Source organism: Rhinatrema bivittatum, chromosome 3 (genome assembly GCF_901001135.1).
Source record: "Rhinatrema bivittatum chromosome 3, aRhiBiv1.1, whole genome shotgun sequence".
NCBI lineage: Eukaryota > Metazoa > Chordata > Amphibia > Gymnophiona > Rhinatrematidae > Rhinatrema > Rhinatrema bivittatum.
This window is the reverse complement of record NC_042617.1, coordinates 154,068,675-154,091,316: the sequence shown is the minus strand read 5'-3', so window position 1 is coordinate 154,091,316 and position 22,642 is coordinate 154,068,675. Positions and strand designations below refer to the sequence as shown.

The window sequence follows — 22,642 nt, the reverse complement described above, 5'->3', positions numbered from 1 at the left end:
GAGTAAGTTCCATTTACCATCACACATTGTCTTCTGTCCGTCAGCCAGTTTGTAATCCAGGCCACCACCTTGGCACTCAATCCTAAGATTCTCATTTTATTCACTAGCTTCCTGTGCGGGACCATATGAAAAGCTTTGCCAAAATCCAAGTAGATGACATCCAGTGCTCTTCCACAATCCAATTCCTTAGTCACCCAATCAAAAAAGTCCATCAGATTTGTCTGACAAGGACCTTCCCTTGGTGAAACCATGCTGCCTCTGGTCCATCAATTCTGCTGCTTGTAGATAGTTCACAATTCTTTTTCTCCGGAGCAGACCTCTCTTCCTGGCCTGAATAAGTGGGTGAGTATGGAGACAGAAAGTGCTGCAAGGCTGGGCATCTCCTGCTCCTGTTTACTTGAATGAATGGGTGAGTGAGGGGAGCAGCTCACCAAGCACTATCCTGCTATCACAAACTTTTTTATTAATTTTTTTTTTTAAAAAAGGTCCCTGGTCTCCTGTGGCAAAGTTGCCAACAACCTCCCCCCCACATGCCTATGATTAAAAAGATGGGCCACACATGAAATTAACAATTTAACTGATTAAATTATTTAAATTACAAAGAAGTACTTGTCCCTATGTCGACTATAAATTAAACCCTCAAAGTATTTCTACATGAAACTCCCCAAACTCACTGAGAGACAGTGACTTTCTGGTGACAGAAACGGAGATTAGTAAATAGCCCAGTTAGCGCTAAGTAATGTTTCCATATTGAATTCTGTTTAAGGAGAGGCTCAATTTAGAAAAACAGACTTCAGAAATAGGGACAAACTAATTCTGGCTAAAATCTGTAAACGGATTACCTGGACAATAAACTACTAGCATATACGGGGTACGGCCTCAATCTCTCAAATAATCTGTCGAGGCTGGGGGTGTCCCTTTATTTTACCTATAAAGGCTCGTTCTCCAACCACACCTTATTAACTGGCCAACTTCAGTAGCTAACGGGACCCAGCGCCGATTATTACAGCCGCCCGACAGACTACTATTCTTGCAACTCACATACCTGCTGTAATTAGTCGGGTCAACTGGGAGGACTTGTTTTGAAGTAGCAGCTTCTTTCCCTGCAGCAGGTGCATAAACAAGCTAGAGACCCCGGCAGCTGCCATCAACCTAAGAACAGGGACGGAAGCACCCCGCCAGCTCTACAGCTAAGCCGGCAAACTATTCTCAATCTCTTGGAAAAGAAAAGAGGAAAAAGAAAGGAAGAAGCGCCTGATCCAACGAAGTTAAAAGGATAGGTGTCAAAGTACCCAACAGTTGCCCACAGAGAGATCAGTGAGGGGCTCATCAGAGCGCCGCTCGCTACCTGAGACTCGCCAGACCAGCCGATGCAGGTGAGGAACACGATCACCGCTATCCTTATAATGATGTATCGGGCTTCAACCGAGTGATAGCGGCAGTTCCACGCCATGCTGCTGCTGCTACTCCTGGAAAACAGCTCCCGAGCTTCTATCCGAAGGGGTGGAAAAGTGAAGTGCACCTGTCACAGTTCCCATAGCGAGAGAACACCAGCACCCACCCACCTGCTGCCCTAGTCCCCCAACGGCCCCGCCCGCATTCCAAGCATGCTGGGAAATGGAGTACGGCGGTTTCCCAAGCTGGACGGTGCCTGACGCCGCAAACCGCAGAACTACAGGAAAGAGAGAGATTCGGTCCCACGAGCCTGGCAGCAGCAGCCAATCAGAAGGGACCACGAGGATTTCTAAAGTACTTTTAGTGGAAATAACGGTCACTGAAGGCATTGCAGGGAGCGGGTTTTCCTTGCGCGTTTGTACAGGAAAAAAAAACAAAACCGTCAGTGTACAGGCGCTGTAGCCACACGACACCAAATTTCCTTCCTTAAATTAAACCGTCAATAACTGGGCACCGCTGGAATGATTCCTCGCTTTTAAAATGTATTTTTAAAGAAAAAAAATACCAGAGCTGCAAAGGGGTTTAGCGAGTTCTGAAACCTTATCCCAGAGGCAAGGGATAAGGTTTCATACCTCAATTTGAGACCCAACAGGAGCGAGAACAAAGCGGGTTAATTACCGCCCTCGTTTCTCTTTAAAAACGCGAGAGAAAATGGCTAGAAAAGCCGTCCAGTAATTCTTAACCACCTCTCCGCACCCCAAAACTCTGATCCTAGTATGGCAGAACCATTCTTCTCACTAAATTATACTCTAATTTTTTATAGCACACAGGGCAGACTGGCCATCTAGTAGTTCCAACTTTTCCTATCCTTAAAGCCATTAAGGCTGCTCACATTTAGTGAGTATAATTTTCAAGGGTTAATATATATCCCTTTAAAAAGTTCCCTGCGTGAACTCTCAGAAGCAGATCACAGGCATATCTGTCATGAGTGCACTTACAAAACCCAGAGTACAAGGATCAATTAAAATATATTGTAAACTTTATTTTTCCAGTTAAACAAGTAAAAAAAAGTCATATTGTAAATCATATACAAATATTAAAAGGTGAATAAATTAACAAGGGGGTATTGTATACAAATGCACTCTAACAGATGAACTACTGTTCCACTTTTTACATATGAGACAATGTTTAGTACATCTTTACTTTCTCTGTTGGAAACTCATGACTAAATAGTATTATCACAGTGTTAATATCAGTGTCAGTAGCAGCCCAACATTTGTAAATATAATCTGGAGAAACATTACCACTTCCTGATAAAGCGGTCTTAAGTGCCACACGTGAAACCAAAACAGATGTTAAAAAGTTCACACAATGTAACAGCTTAAGTGGAGCTGCATGCAATCCAAAAAAGTCAGAGCTTGAACAAACATCTATTTTTTTTTTTTTTTACTACAAAGATTTATTGCTTACTTTCCTACTACAGTGCTCTATTCTTCTTCAACCTTAAGTCACGCTTCTCTGCACAAAAGCCATTGAAATAAAGCTTAATAATTTCAACAAACTTCATGTTTTATTAGTTGACTAACATGATGGCAGAGCTATCATGTACCTCAACTGCACTTTTAGAGAAAAATGATGGGGATGGGGGAGAGGAAATGTTTTAGAAACTGCCACTCTCATAACCAGATGCTATGAACTTACATGAGGTAGCATGATACAAAAGTATTAGCAAAATTAACTGAAATAGTTTGGCTGCTAGTGAACACCAGCAAAATGCTTAAGACTATTTTAATTCTAACACAAATATTCTCTCAGAAATGAGAATGTAGTTTGAAAAATCTCACCATCTATACTCCCATTATTATAAACTCTGCGCAAGCATCACACCAATCCATATAAATCCATGAGCAAACTCAAAAATTATTAAAAAAAATATAGGAGCATAATATTAAGAAATAAAATACATTAGTACTTAAAAGCAACAAGACAAAGGAGCAGAGTGCAAAAACATGCAAGTTGGTATTTAAAGATCTATCTAGTACTATTGCTATAAAGTAGTCCTAACAAAATTGTAAGAGGCCAATTTGCTAAACTTCTCTCATCTCTTATTTACAGTACATAACCTTGAAATGAGAGCCTTACACAGCTTTACCAATGTACCACATCATAATTACAAGTAAATATCTTAGACCCATAGATGGAATGTTATATATACCTCTATTCTAAAACAGTTTGGTGTGGCAGCCAAAACTGCAACATAAAAATTAACAAATATATGCTATTAAATAAGTTATAGTTTAAGTATGAAATGCCACCATTCAAAAGCAAGTCATATGCTGTGTACTATATATTACTTCAAAAGTAGGGGCACTTGAGAATAACCATACAGCAAAAAGACAAAATTATCTCATGTTCTCTAGAATGAAATATTGGGTATAATGCAACCACATTCATTCAGAAGTCACTCCACGTGAGTCAATACTAGGGATATGCAGCCTCAAAGAAATCATTTTGCTTGTTGGCTTGTTTCATGGGAGCTATTCATTTCATCAGTTTTGGAACAAAGAACAAATATTCATTTTTTGTTCCATGTGCTTATTTTACATTGAAGTCAATGGGGGAAGTCCAACACCAGTGCCTGGCTGCCTAGGTCCAGGCCCAATGCCAGGGCCCAGTTGTTGAGGCCCAGGCCTAGACTTCAGTCTGGGCCCAATGTCCAATTCTTGTTGCCGAAGCTCAGGCCCAATGCTGTGGCTCTGTGCCAAGGCCGGGTCCTAGTCACAGAGGCCTAGGTCCAATGCCAAGACCCAGGCCTAGGCTAAACAGTCACAAAATGGCACTTTCATCCTAGAGGAAGGAGCCACAACACTGTGGGGCAACCTCCAGGCGGAGGGCAATTTTTAGTCACTGGATCAAGAAAAGATGATGTTGGAAAGCTTATTTCTGGGCCTCTGTACCTGGGCCAAGCCTATACCCAGACCCCAGCATTGGACCTAATTTTAGGTCTGATCCTGGTAGAGATCTGTTTTTTACAGAATGATTTACAGAGTGCATTCAGGCCACTTCACTTTTTCCACATTTTGTTATGTTACAAATTTATTCTAAAATGACTATGCATTTTTTCCCTCCTCAATCTACACACAGTACCCCATAATAATTGGAAATCAGGTTTGTAGAAATATGTGCAAATTAAAAAAAAAACATTTTGAAATCTCACATTTATATAAGTATTCAGATCCTTTATTATGACAAAGAGCTCAGGTGCATCCTGTTTCCACTGATCATCCTTGAGATGTTTCTCTAACTTGATTGGAGTTTACCTGTGGTAAATTCAATTGATTGGACATGATTTGGAAAGGCAAACAGTTGACCGTGCACATCAGAGCAAAATCAAAGCCATGAAGTCGAAGGAATTGTCCATAGTCCTCTGGGACAGGATTGTTTTGAGGCACAGATCTGGGGAAGGGTACAAAAAAAACAACAAAACCAAAAACCTGCTGCATTGAAGGTCCTGAAGAACACAATGGCCTCCATCATTCTTTAATGGAAGAAGTTTGGAACCACCAAGACTCTTCCTAGAAATGGCTGCCCACCCAAACTGAGCAAATCGGGGAAGAAGGGCCTTGGTCAGGTAGGTGACCAAGAACTCAATGTCACTGGCAGAGTTCCACTGTGGAGATAGAACCTTCCAGAAGGTTAGCCATCTCTGCAGCACTTCACCAATCAGGCCTTTATGGTAGAGTGGCCAGACAGAAGCCACTCCTCAGTAAAACGCACATGACAGCTCATTTGGAGTTTGCCAAAAGGCACTTAAAGGACTCTTAGAGCACGAGAAACGCAATTCTCTGGTCTGATGAAACCAAAATTGAACTCTTTGGGCTGAATGCCAAGTATCATGTCTGGAAGAAATCAGGCACTGCTCATCACCTAGCAAATACCATCCCTATGGTGAAGCATAGTGGTGGCAGCATGCTGTGGGAATTCTTTCGGCTGCAGGAACTGGAAGACTAGTCAGAATCGAGGGAAAGATGAACAGGGCAAAGTACAGAGAGATCCTTGATGAAAACTTGCTCCAGAGTACTTGATCTCAGACTGGGGCGACAATTCACCTGCCAAGAGGACACTGACCCTAAGCACACAGCCAGGACAGTGCACAAGTGGCTTCAGGACAAGTCTGTGAATATCTAGGTGGCCCAACTAGAGCCCAGACTTGAACCCGATCAAACATCCCTGGAGAGACGCTCCCCATCCAACCTGATGGGGCTCAAAAGGATCTGCAAAGAAGAATGGAAGAAAATCCCCAAATCCAGGTATGCCAAGATTGTAGTCATACCCAGGAAGACTTGATGCTGTAATTGCTGCAAAAGGAGTCTCAAAGTATTAAGTAGAATCTGAATAATTATGTAAATGCGATATTTCAGGGTTTGTTTTTTTTAATTATATAATTTGCACACATTTCTATAAACTGATTTTGCTTTATCATTATGGGGTAGTGTGTTGAGGGTGGAAAAAATGCATATTTTCTGTTTTAGAATAATGCTGTAATGTTAAAATGAGGAAAAAGAAGGGGTCTGAATACTTTTGGAATTCACTGTACATGAACATTTTAATATATTTGTTTGTATGAATGTGAACCAAAAATGCGCCTCAAACTAAAAATGGCCTAATTTGTTGCGTTTTTTTTTTTATTCATTCAAAACAAATGCACATCACTAGTCAATACATGGCACCATTTGAAAGATGATTGGCATGAAAAATGTTGCTTAAAGAATTTCAAGAAGTAGTGACAACACGGGGAGGACAATTTCCAAATATATTTGCATAAGTAAACAGTGATTTGTGCTGTTAGGGTGCTTTGAAAAGGTTTTCCTATAAAGCTGTTACTACTACACTGTGAGGTAGATCTTAAATAAGTAAGCCGGCGCGAACAAAAATTCGTTGTCGGCGCGCGCAAGGCTGCGCAAAAATCGGCAGCCTGCACGCGCCGAGCCACGCAGCCTGCCTCCGTTCCCTCAGAGGCCGCTCCGAAATCGGAGCGGCCTCGGAGGGACCTTTCCTTTCGCGTCCCCCCACCTTCCCCTCCCTTCCCCTATCTACCCCACCCCCCAGCCCTACCTAAATCCCCCCCCCCTACCTTTGTTGTGCAAGTTACGCTTGAAGCAGGCGTAACTTGCGCGCGCCGCCTCGGCATCCCCCAGCACAGGCCGCAGTGCCGGGGGACTCGGGACTGCCCTCCTGGTCCGCCCCCGAACCATCGCCACGCCCCCTGGACCCGCCCCCCCCCTGACACGCCTCCTCCTGCCCCTTTTACGAAGCCCTGGGACTTTGTGCGCGCCGGTGGCCTATGCAAAATAGGTGCGCGAGTGCCCTGCGCGCGTAAATCCGGCAGGATCTACGCACGCAGGGCTTTTAAAATCTAGCCCAGTGAATGTATCCTGATTAGACTTTTAGAATTATTGAAAATTGCTGACATGCCAAAATATGCTGAAATGCTAACATGTATGCCAATACTAAAAAGGATGTCAAGTTTAGTCTTATGTTTCATCCCTGTCTTCTGGGCTCAATTTACAATGACATAAGAATCCCATGTTATTTAACATCCTATTAAGAGGATGTTAAGTTAATGTCAACATGATTAGGTAAATAGCTAGCTCACTGGTGTTTAAATTGGATTTAACCTACTGTGTAAACAATGCTCTCAGAGACTAATTCTGAACTGCCTTGCTGACAAGTCTCACACTCTCCTGGAATATTCCAATAAATATTTTAAGTGTTTATTTGGTTAAACCATAACACCTGTAAGTTAGTAGCTGTCTGAAAATCTCTCCCACAGTGAGGCTAAATATCTGTGCATTGTTCCACAAGCCAAGTACTTTCAGCTGTTTTTCAAGATGGCATTCAGGAGCATGCTTAGGTCAGGGGAGGAAGAGTACATGTATAAACTGCATTTTTTCAATCTGTGTGCATAATTTTTCACAAAGTAAATGCACAAAAAGCAGGTGTGAATGTCTGTGGGTATTTGTACCCATGGCAAGTTTCAAAGAAGATGCACACACATACTTTATACTAGTTCTCAAAGTGAAAGTATCTACAAACATTGTCACAATGCAGAGTTTTTGAAAATTGTACCCTAAAACTGTAACTAGTACTTTTAAAATAGAGGATATACAGCCTTATGGAAAAAATAAATACATGAAAGCAACAAAGGGGAAAATATAAAAAACTTGGAACATGTTTAGACAGATGCACACCACAGAGTGTACAAAATTTCCCAAGGTGTTCTTTATCTCCAGTGTTTACTCAGGGATAAAATGCACTCATCGTGTAATCCAGCAACTGCTATGGCCCCCTAGCCCCAAATAAAATTTTTATTTGATGAGCACAGGCAGTAAGAGTGTATGGGTGAGCATACATCTATGGCATGCACATCAGCCATCCTACCCTCTATATAGATCTCTCTTTCCCCCCTCAGAACACTCACTCTATACTTTATTAAATTTTACTGTGAATAGTGACTAAACTCACAAAGCACAAATAATTTGTTGGGAAAACAGAAGGTTGAGAATTTTTTAAAAGTATCAAGTATGCAGCTGCCATCTCAATAGCCTTATAGACAGTAATAACTGACAATATCAGAAAGAATTTTGGTACATGCTGCTTTTCTATAACCCTAACTTAAAATCCCTGTAGAAGTCCAAGCATAGTGGGGGGGTTACCTGAACAGAGGTTTATGCACCACTTGAATCTCAACAGGCTAGTGCTGTATTGCATAAGTACAGTTTTCCACTGTACAAATCAAAGTCAGGGATACATTTAAAAACAGTACAATATTAGGGCAAAAGGCATGCACATCTTTTACATGCCAATTTTTTCAGAATTATTAGTGTGCATCTTTTCCTGATAGTAATTCCCTATCACTTCTGGAAGGAGAAATTGTGCAAGCAAAAACTAAAACAGCACTATGGAATACTTAATCCTAAAGACCAAATTTAATGTATAGCAGAAGTCCACAGTGCTTTTTGTACAAGTATTTGCTTGTACAATTCCTTCTGTGAACGTTTTCACCTTCTATCAACTTCCCAGAAGTTGCTGAAAATTAAAACTTTGAGGAATGTGTACATTTGCAATGTGTTAGACATCAATAGGTCCAATTACTTAAATGAAAAAAAATGGTAACAAATACCTGCTTGTTATAGAAACAGACATGGCAAATATCCTAAAACTCAAGTCCCTTCCTGTTGCAATACCATAGTCTGGCCCTACTTGATTTCAGGCTTTCCTGTCACTTCTTAACTCAGCATTCTCAGGGTTAATCCTATGGTCTTCTTGAATTCTATTGTTTTTGCCTCCACTATCTCCACTGGAAGGTCATTCCATCATCCACTACACTTTTCACGAAGTATTTTTCAAGGTTACTCTTGAGTCTATCCCTGTTGAGCCTCATATCATGACTTTGTAACAGGTGTTCTCAGAGGACCAGAATCACCAATGATGGGCAATGCCATCTGACAACACGGCTATGGAATACCTTTACAGGTATCCCCAAATCCTTCTTGCCTTAGTGGCAGCTCCCATGTTCCTACAGCGGTGCAGTGTGCCTCAGCTCTATTATTAAGCTAATAAGCCTAACTCCAGAAGGGGAAGGGGGAGGGGTATTTGTGACCCTGACAATTCTTTTGTCTTCAGAGAACACCTGTTACAGATAAGCAACTTTTCACTCTTTTGGCAGCACGCCGAAGGCCTGTAGATTTCATAGGAGATAGGTGTCCCCTAAATGATGACATCGGCAGCAGTATAGACACGGGGGTTGGGGCGTCGCCACAGTGGAAGGGCAAACAGAGAAGCTCACAGCAGCCCTGGGTCTCTCTCCCAAGTACTTCCAAGCAAGAGATCTCCCCTCTCCTAAAAATTCAATGTACTAGACTCTCCAAACTTTGAACAAGAACATGAGACTTTACTTGCTCTTTCTGAACATACTACTTCCAAAAAAAAAAAAAAAAAAAAAAAAAGTCAGCATGTTCTATTATGAGGAATTTTCAAAAGGAAGTAGCTCACTATATTCCACTCCCATCCAGACTCCAAGAATTCCTAGAAATCTCCAGAACCACCATGGCTTATTTCTAAGTGCCTCCTCAAAACTCAATCCTCTTCTCGAGAATCTCTTATGGTGCCTTTGTTCTGCTTCGACTGGTATACTCCGTTTTTGTTGTTCTTGCCTATTTTTATAGAGGAATGAGGACAAGAAAATTACCAGGAGAAACAGAGGGAGGCAGGAGAAAAAAAATCAGATAGGCAAAGGATCAAATGGAGGAGAATACTGTCCAATTAGTAAAAGTGAAGAATAAACTCTGATAAGCAAAAAGAGAAAGACCAAAAAGCAATAATTAAAAATGTGAGAACAAGTTTAATGAAGAGGTTGATCAGAAGAAAGTAAAATGTCAAAATATGTTTGCCTCATTTATGAAAGGAGAGTGTGATGAATCAAAAGCAAGACCTAAGGGACTGTAGAGGAACACATTATTTACTAAGGAGGTAGTATTCAATATAATAAACACAGTTGTAAGAAAACAAGACTCTAGGACCTGATTAGGTACTACCAAAATTGGAAAAGAGATGACATAGTAATTGTCCACAAGGATAGGAACAAGGAGGAAGTGAAAAGTGACATACCTATTCTTTGTATATTACTATAAAGTAAGGATCACAATATATTAGGTAGTATATCTCAATAGCAAAATACAAAAATCAACCTCCAGAATACAATAAATTTACTTATAAATCAAATAAATAGTATAAAACTATAAGTAGCAACTGGATAGACTGTTTTTAATCTTTAATAGCATAATGTATGCAATACCTTAAATAAATCAAAATGAGGATAAGAATATTTTATTTATTTAATTCTTTTATATACCGACCTTCATGACAGATGTCATATCAAATTGGTTTACATGGAACTAGGGGGTAAACACTCTTAGCAACCATTTAACAATAGAACATTCAGAAGAGGCACAGTTACATTTAACAAGGAGATCAAACTTGGGAATAGAAGAAAGAGAAGGAAAGAGAGACAACCATTATGGGTATAAGAGGGCTTAGCTACGTATATTGCCAGGTAGGCTTAAGTTGTAGAGTTCACAAACCATACAAATTTTTATAGTGCAAAATACATTCAAAACCACCATTTCAGTGACTATTACATTCTATAAACACTCAATCAAGAATATCTAAGCATTTCTAACTTTTTTTTGTTTCCAACAGAGGTTTCCAGGTCACTAAAAGCTCTAAAGCTTTCTTCCAATGTTTCCAGTTTCTCAGTCAAAGTTTCTTTTAATGAAAAATTTCACAGGTTTTTCAAATGTACTAAGTCTCTAGATCTTATAATTAATTTCCAGTATACAAATATACAATACATTTCTTAATGGAAATTCACAAAATGGGGATTAATTCTAAGACTGAGAGACTGAGGACTTTTGGAAAGTTTTGTGAACTTTGATTACAAGAAACTCTGGTGAGTAGTTGTATGACAGAGACTGGAAACAATGGAAGAAAGTTTGGTGCTTTTAGTGAACTGGAAACATCTATTTAAAAAAAAAAAAGTTTTTTACGAAATACTTGAATAGCATTGGTGAATGCACTCAGCCAGGCAGTTAGACAATGAGTGCTTAGCGACCCGCTACTCCTGGCCTATTGGGGGTCTTATGAGATGAACAGTTGGTAAGTTTTATGATGCAGCAGTTTCTTGTAACACACTAATGACCTTTTGCAATCTAGAGTTTGTAGGGCTTTTTTGATTCATGCGCGTGAGGCCTAGGAAAGAAGGCAGGCAATATGATGGACTGATTGAGATGGAAAGCAGAGACTAGGTTCATCAGAAACTTCAAGTGGGAATGGAGAACCACTCTGTTGTGGAAGAACTGAATGTACGAACAATCGTGGACAAGAGCTTGGAATTCGCCAACTCTTCTAGTGGAAGTTGCTGCAACACGGATTAACACCTTCCATGACAAGTACTTTAGAGAAGCTGACTCCAGTGGCTCAAAGGGAGACTTCAGTGTTTATTTAAAAGCATTTATTACCTGCCCTTATTACGTTAGTTAGGAAAAAGACCGCATTCAGATCCCATGGAGCAGTGTTGCGTCCGGTTTCAGATGACTTCGACCTCTGTGCCTCACCTTTCTTCCTGCTCTCTCTACTAGCCTTGGGAAGATGGTTGCCGCCGCGTCTTCATGCCGCTCTCTCTGGCGTCCCCGGAACGGCAATGGCAGGGCTATCCACCATGTTTCTCCTGAGGGCCTCCTAGGGTGTGCACACGCATACCACCCACATCTTTATCCATGTCATGGTGGGAATCTCGAGGGCATCCCCCTCGAGTGATGTCACGCCATCCGGGTATTTAGCCTGCCCTTCGTTTGCTAACAATTCGAGTTAGCAAGGATTGGAATGACTCCGGTCTGAGCTACTCTGCCACTTCCGTGCTGCCTGCTGGAATCTCCATCTATACAGCTACCAACTTAGTGAGTAATCTAACCTTTATTAGTCTGTCTCATCTACAGCTCAGCACTGGGAACCTGCATCCGAAACTCCCTATACTATTTATTTATTAGCTTTTATATAAATCGACATTCGTGGGTACATCATGCCAGTTTACAATATAATTGAAGGAGGAAATTACAAAAACCCAGGGTGGGGGGGGGGGGGGGGAAGATGGAGCAGATAGGAAGAGAGAAGGGGCGAGAGAAGAGAGGGAAAAACAGGAAGAGGAGAAAAGGAATAGTACCTAATGGAAAACAGAGGAAACATAATAAGTAGCATTGCAAATTATATACTCAATAAGGGACAGTGTGTAACCTTATCCACTGTGGATAACCTTATATAAATTATACACTCCAAAAAGTATTATATACAACAACAAAAAAAAGTATTATATACAATAATATACATTATCTTTAACTAGTACATACAGGAGACACTACATGTGCTGCTAACATCTACCATTGTGAGAGGGGTCTCCTCTGCAGAGGGCCCCTGGATTGCTACTACAGGATCACCTCACTACTTGCACCTCTGGTAGTATCATTCAGCTGTATAATAAAGAAATCTTCTGTGTTTGCATGTCTCGAGTCTAGCCTAGTACTGCGGTTCCTCACGGGACTCCTCCCCGTGGGAGTGGCCATCACTGCAGTACCCAAGAATCCACTCAACATCTCAAAACCATAACAGCAGTGGCTTTTGTACTGGGGCTTGACATGCCATATCAGTGGATAAGTAGAGATTTGTTTGCCATCTACTTGTATATGGTAAACCACTATAGCGCTGAGGTGTACTTGCAGTGAAGAGGCGGTGAGATCCAAGTGAGAAAGGTGGAGCAAGTATTTCAGCAGATGCTTAGGTTCACAAGAAAATGGGGTCAAGCGTTTTGTTGACACCATTTACAGAACCTATTCCATTTAAAGGCTTTTTCTAGTTGAGACTGTGTCCACCATTTCTACAGGTAAATGGAGATCAGCAATCACTAAGCACTCAACATCCAAGCTGTGAGGCTGAGGGCTGAAAGGGTTCAGCTTAGCATGCTCTCATAAGTGAATTATGAATATTTAGAATATAAGACTTGCCATACAGCCCAGCATTCTGTCTACAACAGTGGCCAAGCCAGGTCACAAGCAGCTGGCAAGATCCCAAGGAGTAGATAGATTTTAAGCTGCTTATGCCAAGTATAAGCAGTGGATTTTTGCAACTCTACCTTAATAAAATGTTAATGAACCTTTCCTCCAGGAACTTGTCCAAACCATTTTTTTTTTAAACACAGCTACACTAATAGCTTTTACTACATCCTCTGGCAACAAATTCCAGAGCTTAATTATGTATTAAGTAAAAAAATATATATTTTTAAATGTATTACCTAGTAATTTCATTGTGAGTCCAAGTCTTGGTACTTTTTGCAAGAGTAAACAACTGAATAACGTGTGTTTCATTCCACTCGTTTTATAGACTTCTATCATATCTCCCCTCAACCATCTCCTTCTCCAAGCTGAAGAGTCCTAACCTCTTTAGCCTGTCTTCATAGGGGGAATTATTCCATCCCCTTTATCATTTTGACCGCCCTTCTCTACACCTTTTCTAATTCTGCCTTATCTTTGAGATATGGTGACCAGAACTGCACACAATACTCAAGATGGAGTGATACAGAGGTATGATATTCTGTTTTATTCTCCATTAATTTCCTAATAATCCCTAGCATACTATTTGCTTTCTTGGCTGCTACTGCACATTGAGTAGAAGATTTCAACGTAACACCTAGATCCTTTTCCTGAGTAGTGACTCCTAATATGGAACCTTGCATTGCATAGCCATAATTTGGATTACTCTTCACTAATTGCATCACTTTGCATTTGTCCACATTAAATTTCATTTGTATGCACAGTCTCAGATTTGCAGTCTCCTCTTGCGATTTATCAAAATTGAATAATTGTGTCATCTACAAATTTGATCACCTCACTTATTTTTTTGAGGGCGTAAATATACGTATATAAAAGGTGAGCCTGTTGATATAGTGTATCTGGATTTCCGGAAAGCATTTGACAAAGTCCCTCACTAGATACTTCTTAGGAAATTAAAAAAAGTCATAGGATAGGGGGCAGTGTCCTATTGTGGATTGCCAACTGGTTAAAATATAGAAAACAGAGTAGGGCTTAATGTTCAAATTTTCCCAATGGAAAAGGGTGAATAGTGGAGTGCCCCAGGGATCCACTATTATCTGGAAATCCAGATACACTATATCAACTGGCTTACCTTTATACACATATATTTACGCCCTCAAAAAAAATTGTAACAAATTTGTGGAGACAAGACTTCCCTTGGCTAAATCAATGTTGGCTTTGTCCCATTAAACTATGCTTATGGTTCAGCAATTTTGTTCTTTATGATGGTAAATTCTATTTTGCATAGCAAAGTTGTCAGACTCACTGGTCTGTAGTTTCCCTGATCACATCTTGATCTCTTTTTAAAAATTGGCAACCCTCCAGTCTTCAGGTACCATAGATGTTACTGTTAGTTTACAAATTTCCAACAGGTCCAGAATTTCATTTTTCAGTTCTTTCAGCACTCTGGGATAACTAACATCTGGCCAGATGATTTGCTACTCTTTAGTTTGTCAATTTGCCCTAGTACATCTTGTTTGTTGTTTCAGTGCCTCCAAATCACCACCTTTGAATATCATTTCTGGCATGAGTCTCTCTCTTACATCTTCCTCAATGAAGACCCAAGCAAAGAATTAATTTAGTCATCCCTAAGTGCCCCCTTTACCCCTTGATCATCTAATGGTCCAACTGACTCCCTTGCAGGCTTTTTACCTCGAATGTACCTGAAAACGTTTATGAGTTTTTGCTTCCATAGCAATCTTCTTTTCAAATTCTTTGCTTTTCTTATCAATGCTTTGCATTTAAACTTGCCAGTGCTTTTACTTTTTCCTTTCTTCATTCAGATCCCTTTTCCATTTCTTAAAAGATGTTTTTAGCTATTATAGCCCCCCTCAACTTATCTTTTAATCATGCAGGTAGTCATTTAGCCTTCCTTCCACTTTTTCTAATGCATGGAATTCATCTTGTCTGGGCCTCCAAGATGGTATTTTTAAACAAGCCCATGCCTGACCTAAACTTTTAGCCTTTGTAGTTGCTCCTTCACATTTTTACCAACCATTTCCCTCATTTTACCAATAGATTTATTTTTTGTGCTCCCTCCAGTTATTAAGTCAAAATTTGATAATGTTGTGATCACAATTACCAAGTGGCTCCAACACTGTTACCTCTCGCACCAAATCCTGTATTCTACTAGGTCTAAAATAGTTTCCCTTTTGTTTGCTTCGTGGAGCAGCTGCTCCATGAAGCAATCAATTTCACCTAGGACTTTTACCTCTCTAGAATGTCCTGATGTAACATTCACCTGGTCAATACTGGGGTAATTGAAATCACCCGTTATTACTGTGCTGCTGATTTTGTTTTAGCTCCCCTAAAAAGCATTTCATTGTCTTTCAGTTCATTCTGGCCATAAAAAAATGTGCTGTCTTTTTGAGTCAGAGCAGGATCTGTCCTCAGATGTATGGGAGGACTGCTAGAAAGTTGTACAAGATATGCATACCAAATCTGTTTGGGCCATGCCAGGACTATGAAGCACAGTATTGAAAAATCTTTTATACTGTCCTCACAATATGCAGTAACAGTGAAAAAGCGTACGGGGCTTTGATCCCAATCGAGAAAAGTGTCCTGAGCTAGTCTGTAATCATTTGATAGAATTTAGCAAAACTGGTTTAGTTTAGTGTTCTGTTGTGATGCAGAATGGATTGTTTGGACGGATGAAAAACTAGACCTGGATTTGGGCTGAGCCTGTTTTGCAGTTTTCAGCTGACAGCACTCCCTTTGTCGAGGCCTGGTCAGATGGTACTGTTGAAAAGACCGGTACAGCCTCCTGTGGAAGTATGGTCACTTGCAAGGGAAGTGCTGCCTTTCTGTAGAAGGCTGTTCAGAAGCAGTCGAGAGTGACTGCACAGACACATTTTGGTCCTTTAAGTCAGAGCTTTCCAAAGTGTGTGTCGCGACATTTTAGTGTGTCGCGCAAGCCCGGTGCACGTGACAAATCGGCAAGTGGGAGCCAATGCAGCCGCCGGTGGAGCTCATCCCACTGGCGGCTGAGCAGTGAAATATCGCTGTGGAAGATCGGCATGGCCGTGGTGGAGCTCACGTCACCACGGCCCGAAGAAGAAAAAGGTCACGTTTATACTTGCAGGTGCTCCTCCCTCCTTCCTGCCCATGTGGCCCCGGAAGAAAAATGTTGCCGGAGCCGCACGGGCAGAAAGGGGGAGGAGCGTCAGCCACGTGCAGAAGAGGAGCAGCAGCGTTGTTGCAGCGGGCGAGAAGAGGAGGCGGCCCGATAGCAGGGTCCCCACCGCGGATCGGCCCGAGAAGATCAGGGCCGCTGCCGTTGCCGCCGCGATCGGCCAGAGAAGATCAGGGCTGCTGCCATCGCCGCGATCGGCCCGAGAAGATCAGGGCCGCTGCAGAGCCCATCCTGCAGCGACCCGTGAAGAGGAGGCCGAGGGCCCGTAGAGTGCGTGTGTGAGGCGAGCTGAGCGATTGTGTGTGGGAGTGAGGACCTGAATGTTTGCAGAGACAGCATGTGAGAGAGCCTGTGTGTGTGTGAGAGACAGCATGTGACAGTGAGAGTCTGTGCTTGAGCAAAACAGCATGTGGGTATGAGAGAGAGCCTGGGTGTGTGAGAGTCAGACAGCATGTGCAAGACAGAGACTGTGTATGAATGATTGTATGAGAGAGAGCATGTGACAGTGAGAGCCTGTGCTTGAGCAAGACAGCATGTGGGTGTGAGAGAGAGCCTGGGTGTGTGAGAGTCAGACAGTATGTGCAAGAGAGAGACTGTATGAATGATTGTATGAGAGAGAGCCTGTGAGAGTGAGAGCCTGTGTGTGTGAGAGAGAGAGAAAGCATGTGAGAATGAGAACCTGACTAAATGTTTGAGGGAAGAAGATAGATGGAGAGAAAAGAAATAGAAAAAAAGACAATATGAAAGGAATTGGCAAAAAAATAAGAAAGGGGAGGTGGAACAAAAAAGCCTGTGACCAACCGATTAGAAAAACTAAGATCAGACAGCAAAGGTAAAAAAAAAAGAAATAAATTACTTTTTACTGATTGGCACATGTAATCTTTGGTAATGTGCAAGAGTTCACTTTCTCTATGCTGATTTCACAATGTACGAGATCAACATGGAGGAAGTGGAAACCCACAGGGCCTGCACATAGGAGGCAGCAGAATGGGCTTCAGTGCCAATAGCAGCAATCAGCGCCTCCCCAATAGCCATGCGGCATCAGTGACAGTGGCAGCAGAAGAATGAGAGAGGCTCCGAGGTTGCTGGCAAAAGAAAGAGAGGGGGTTTGCCTTTAGTGTGTGCCTGCCTGAGGGTGTGTCTGTATATGAGAATGTATGGGTGTCTTCCTGGGGTTTGTATGTGTGAGAATAGGTGCCGGGCTGTGTGTGGTGTATGTGTGAGAATGAATTGGTGCCTGCCTGGGGGTCTGTGAGTGTGAGAATGAATGTGTGCATGCCTGGGGGATGGTGAGGGAGTGGTGTGAAAATGAATGGAAGCCTGTCTGGGGGTCAGTTTCAGTGTGTGAGAATGTTTGGGAACTTGCCTGGGTGTGCGTGTTTGTGTGTATGTGAGGGAGCCAGAGAGAGTGAGAGCATGAGTGTGTATGAGAAAATCCAGGGGAGTAAGAGTTTGTGTGGGGGATGTGTGTGGAGGGAGAGAGAGTGTCTTAGAGCTTGAGAGTGTGTCAGTGTCTGTGAGAGCGAGGGGTTATGGTGGGTATAAGAGCATGAATGTGTATGTATGTGACAGTGTATGTGTGAGAGAGAATGGACATGTGAGTATGTGTGAGAGAGAGGATAACCTCCTAATCCTTGACAATATCAGGGTGACTGGAAATCAAGAGCTCCCACGTATGGACAGGAGGGGCTTTTTAAAATCCTTATTAGTTTTAATTATTGAGTGTTATTTGATATATGTGCTGTTTTGAAATATTTTATTGGTGTTTGGGAAATTGTAAAAAATGTATATGATTTTAAATGAATAGAAATTCTATTTATCAGTAGTTTTAAAATATTCTTTTATTAGTATGGTTTTACTATTATAACTGATGCTTTTATGTTTCTTGATTTTGTTTTATGAGGAATGGTGGTTCTGTTTTTCCATTGTTAATACACAGACTCTGGCTTCTTGGGGTTTCCATTTCAGTTTTTGTCTAATTTGTGCTCCTTTATTTTGTATTCTGTATTTGGTGAGGGTTTGTCTCTGCTGTGTGACCATGATGAGAAATTTGCTAGCATAGGGATCTATAGCAATCGGGTTTGTTTTGTTTCCTCAGTAGGTGGTGTATTGGTATTCTAGGACCCAGTATAATATTTACCCTTGCTTTTTCACAGGTAGGGTTATTGTTGTTTGAGTCCTTGGTGTTATTACAGTTATGTTACAATGGGATTGCAGTATAGATTTTGAGTGTCTTTTTTTTGCGAGGTTTTATTTTCGTTCACAATGTGCCTGGCAGTGGAAGGTGTTTGTGCTGCTGTTACTGTGAGGTGACACCAGAATTTGAAAATATCTTTTAGTATGATGAGCTGTAAGGGAAACATTCAAGCTCCATTGTTTGGGGGAATTTCAGTGGATGCACAGAGTTACAGAACTGGAGGTGCAGGATTTATATTGACATTCTGTCCCTTCCTATAAATTCCAGACTTCACTCTCATAGCCATATAGAATTAGTTGAATGAGGCTATCAAATAATTTTATAGTGTGAAACTGGCCAGCTTTTTAAAATTGCGCAGAAGACCCTTTGGACTTTCTTATTAACACCAAATATTCAAAAGCTGTGTTCATCCCATCAAGCTCATATATCTCATTAAAGAGGTAAATTGAATAACACAATAACTTTGTTTTATTATTGTTACTCATAAATTATAACAACAACATTAATCTTGGAATATTATATATTTTTAATATAAATGAAAGGTTTTCACAAGGTTTTCACAAGATAGGTTGTGTGGTGAAACATTTTGTTCGTTTAACCTTTAACCTCTGGTTTGCTAGTAGACTGAATTACTGTGTCCCGAAATTGTGTTTGTCTAAAAAGTGTGTCACCAACATGAAAAGTTTGGAAAGCTCTGCTTTAAGTGAATATCTACTGGAGCTTCTCACTAAGATTGTCCCCCAAGCATGGCAGGTCAGCTAGTTTTTCGTGGATGTCCTCACAGATGCTACTTGCTCAAAGCCATGCATCTGGGTATAATGAAGGCTGAGGAAGAACATGATGCAATCAAAAGATTCGTAGACTGATCAAAGGGTGATGGTGAATGCCCTCTTCCACATCAAGAAGTAGTTGTAGAAAGTAGTTGCCTTGCTCAGTGGCAGGTAGTAAAGGCTTCCATTTTTTAACACAATCATGGACACACTGCACAATATAGAATTAGTGGACAGTAATGCAAGCAGATAGCACTTTGGCGAGAGCATTTTTTAAAACGTTTGTGTATTCCTGAGGCAGAATTTGAGTGAATCCATGTCTTTTTTTACATTTTTCAAAGTAGATTCAACCACTATGAACTGGTGAGGCAATGAACAATACCAAAGCCCGATGAGTGCTAGAATCTGTATTTAGGGTCTAACTTTCGAGTTGTAGGAGTGACCGAAATGGGAGTTTCTCACATTCTCATCTGTAGAACATTGGAGGATGCTGTGAATTGGAAGGGCTGCTGGTTCAGCTGGATTATCCAGTAGCTGAAGAATGCCAAGGAGCTCAGAGCTGGTATCTTTACGAACATGGACACCCAGTGTTGTAATCATCTTTTCCGAAATTAGAATAAGAGCCTCTGTTGGTGAGGTTTGGTCCAAAAGATCGGCAGTAGAGTCTTCAACTGACCCTAAATGAACTGGCTCACTTACTACAATTCCTTATGTATAGGCCTTCCAGCAAACTGAATCCCAAATTCAATCTAAGTTAGCAACTTTAATACATACATAAATTCCTAAACCAGGGCATCCCAAAACTTACTCAATGTAACCCCCATTTTAGCACTTAAAAATCTGCATGACCTTTTATGGCAATCATTGCGAATTCAGATATTTGCATTAAATGTGGGACAGATATAGGTATTCTGGTGAATTCTTTTTAGCTTTGCCCTAGCATACAGGCTTTTGAGGTAAAAATATTTCTGTATATAGAAAAAAAAAGTTACTTCATTATACTGGAAATGTGATGCTTTGTCTGCCTTATTTGGGGATGTCAGATCTACAATGAACTGTGCACCTTTACAAAGATTTTGGATATTTAAAGCATTTTTGCTAGCAAAGTTTATTATACTATATTTTTGGCACCAACCAGGAACTTGTCAACCACTTTTTGGAGGAACAAGATAAATCACTTATTGCTTATGGAACAGATGTCCAGTAGATCTGTGCTTAAGAGGAAAAAATTGGATTGGACATATGGCTTCCATGTATTTTGACATGTCTGCATATTACTCAAAGTCAGATTTTGAATGATTTTAATAGAGGATTATTTCCATTATTTTGCTTGGATAGACACTGGACCTTTGTGACTAATGGCTAATTAGTGGAATGGGGGTGGAGTGGTTTGGGGGGGGGGGGGAAGATGGAGTTGAACTATTTCATTGGTTCAGAGATGATTTTCTCTGGGTTTCTGCTCTAATTTTACTTCCGTTTGTGTATTATTCTTGGTGCTTGTTATTCTTTATGGGGCGGATTTTCAGAGCCCTGCTCGCGTAAATCCGTCCAAAACCGGGCGGATTTACGCGAGCAGGGCCCTGCGCGCCGGGAAGCCTATTTTACATAGGCCTCCCGGCGCGCGCAGAGCCCCGGGACTCGCGTAAGTCCCGGGGTTCTCGGAGGGGGGCGTGTCGGGGGGCGGGCCCGGTCGTCGCGGCGTTCCGGGGGCGGGTATGGGGGCGTGGCTACGGCCCGGGGGCGTGGCCGCGCCCTCTGTACCCGCCCCCAGGTCGCGGCCCGGCGCGCAGCAGGCCCGCTGGCGCGCGGGGATTTACGTCTCCCTCCGGGAGGCGTAAATCCCCCGACAAAGGTAAGGGGGGGGGTGTAGACAGGGCCGGGGGGGTGGGTTAGGTAGGGGAAGGGAGGGTAAGGTGAGGGGAGGGCAAAGGAAAGTTCCCTCCGAGGCCGCTCCGATTTCGGAGCGGCCTTGGAGGGAACGGGGGGAGGCAGCGCGGCTCGGCGCGCGCAGGCTATACAAAATCGATAGCCTTGCGCGCGCCGATCCAGGATTTTAGTGGATACGCGCGGCTCCGCGCGTATCTACTAAAATCCAGCGTACTTTTGCTTGAGTCTGATGCGCAAGCAAAAGTAGGCTGATCGCGCTTCTTTTAAAATCTACCCCTATGTGTTTATTGTAAATCAAAACAGATTTAAACAAAAATTCACTTGACCTCAGAGGATGACCAAAACAAATTAAGAGGGATGTAGTCCCCCTCCAACAATCACACCTCACCCTCCCTGCAGTCCAGCTGATACCTTCTCTCGACCTCCAACCCTTCCAGAGGACCTTCTTCCCTCCAGCAGACCCTCTCTGTCTCATTTCCTCACACCCCAGCCCATCCTCTCTTCCCCAAGACCTTCTTATAACCCCCAACAGACCCTATAATCTCCTCCCATTCCCCCCTTCTCATCCGCCATACTCTCTCTCATTTTTCAGCATTACCTTCTCTCATATTCCCCTCCAGCTGATATCCTCTCACCCCTCATCTCCTCTAAAGCTGCTGGCAGCAGAGTGCTGTCATTTGAGTCACTTGTGACCCCAACTTGGGTCACCACCCATAGCTTGGGAAGCCCTATCCTAAACAGTGACGTCTCTCCATGTATTAACACAATATTATGATTGTACAAGTCTTCTCATTGGCTCCGCTCAACAAATAAAACGTTTTAGAAGTTATATTACCAAAATTGGCGCAGCTAGACAACTAGAGAAAGGGTTTGCCCAGTGGCAGGCCCACACATTTGGGATGCTTTATCCAAGCAAATGCAGGAGATTGTGTACAAAACTAAACTATTTAAGGTGGCACGGAAGGTATTTCTATTCATACAGGAATTTAAGCAATAATCCTTGACAAGTCCTTTTTTGATGTGTCCACAGTATGAAACGACTAGCTTTCAGTGCCTAGTTCAGATACAGTCATTTGCACAGGAATGGCATTGTCTAAGACCTCCGACCTACTAGACTCTGCTGCAATAGATGAACACCTAATCTAGGGTTCTGATGAGTTTACTCCTCTAGGTGAGCTTGGGACTCCAGTCTGTGGAATCTCCATAGCAATAGTGAAAAGAAGAGTCTGGAATATTCCTTCTGTCTCCTTGGTCAGAAGAGGTAACGACACTCTTCACCAAGTCTATGATTTGGTTGAGCGACTTGTCTTCTGGCCTGGTGAATATGGTAGGGCATCCTCTTCCGAGCCCAGGATAGGCTCCTGCATGAGAATGGATGGTCTGTTAGAAGTGGTACAGCCAGGACGCACCTGACAGATGGTTCTCACAAGTGTGACAAAATGAACACGCGACTGTCTCGGGGCTAAATGTAAACATACATTCTGCATCCTCAGGAACCCCCTAGACTTCAAACAATGGGTGCAGAGCAGAACTAGGGCATTACTCGTACAACTCACCATAC

General features: G+C 42.0%; 1 protein-coding gene across 4 annotated transcripts in view; it reads right to left on the bottom strand.

The window, feature by feature from the left end:
* Positions 1-22,642, bottom strand: part of ERO1B (endoplasmic reticulum oxidoreductase 1 beta) — a 281,408-nt gene that overhangs the window by 253,379 nt on the left and 5,387 nt on the right. Inside the window, exon 1 of one of the 4 annotated variants that reach the window (XM_029593831.1) lies at positions 1,349-1,530. The exons of the other annotated variants lie outside the window; for them this stretch is intronic. The gene's annotated coding sequence lies outside the window, so the exon portion shown is untranslated. Of the gene's footprint in view, positions 1-1,348; positions 1,531-22,642 lie in introns of those variants that run through there. 4 annotated transcript variants of the gene reach the window in all.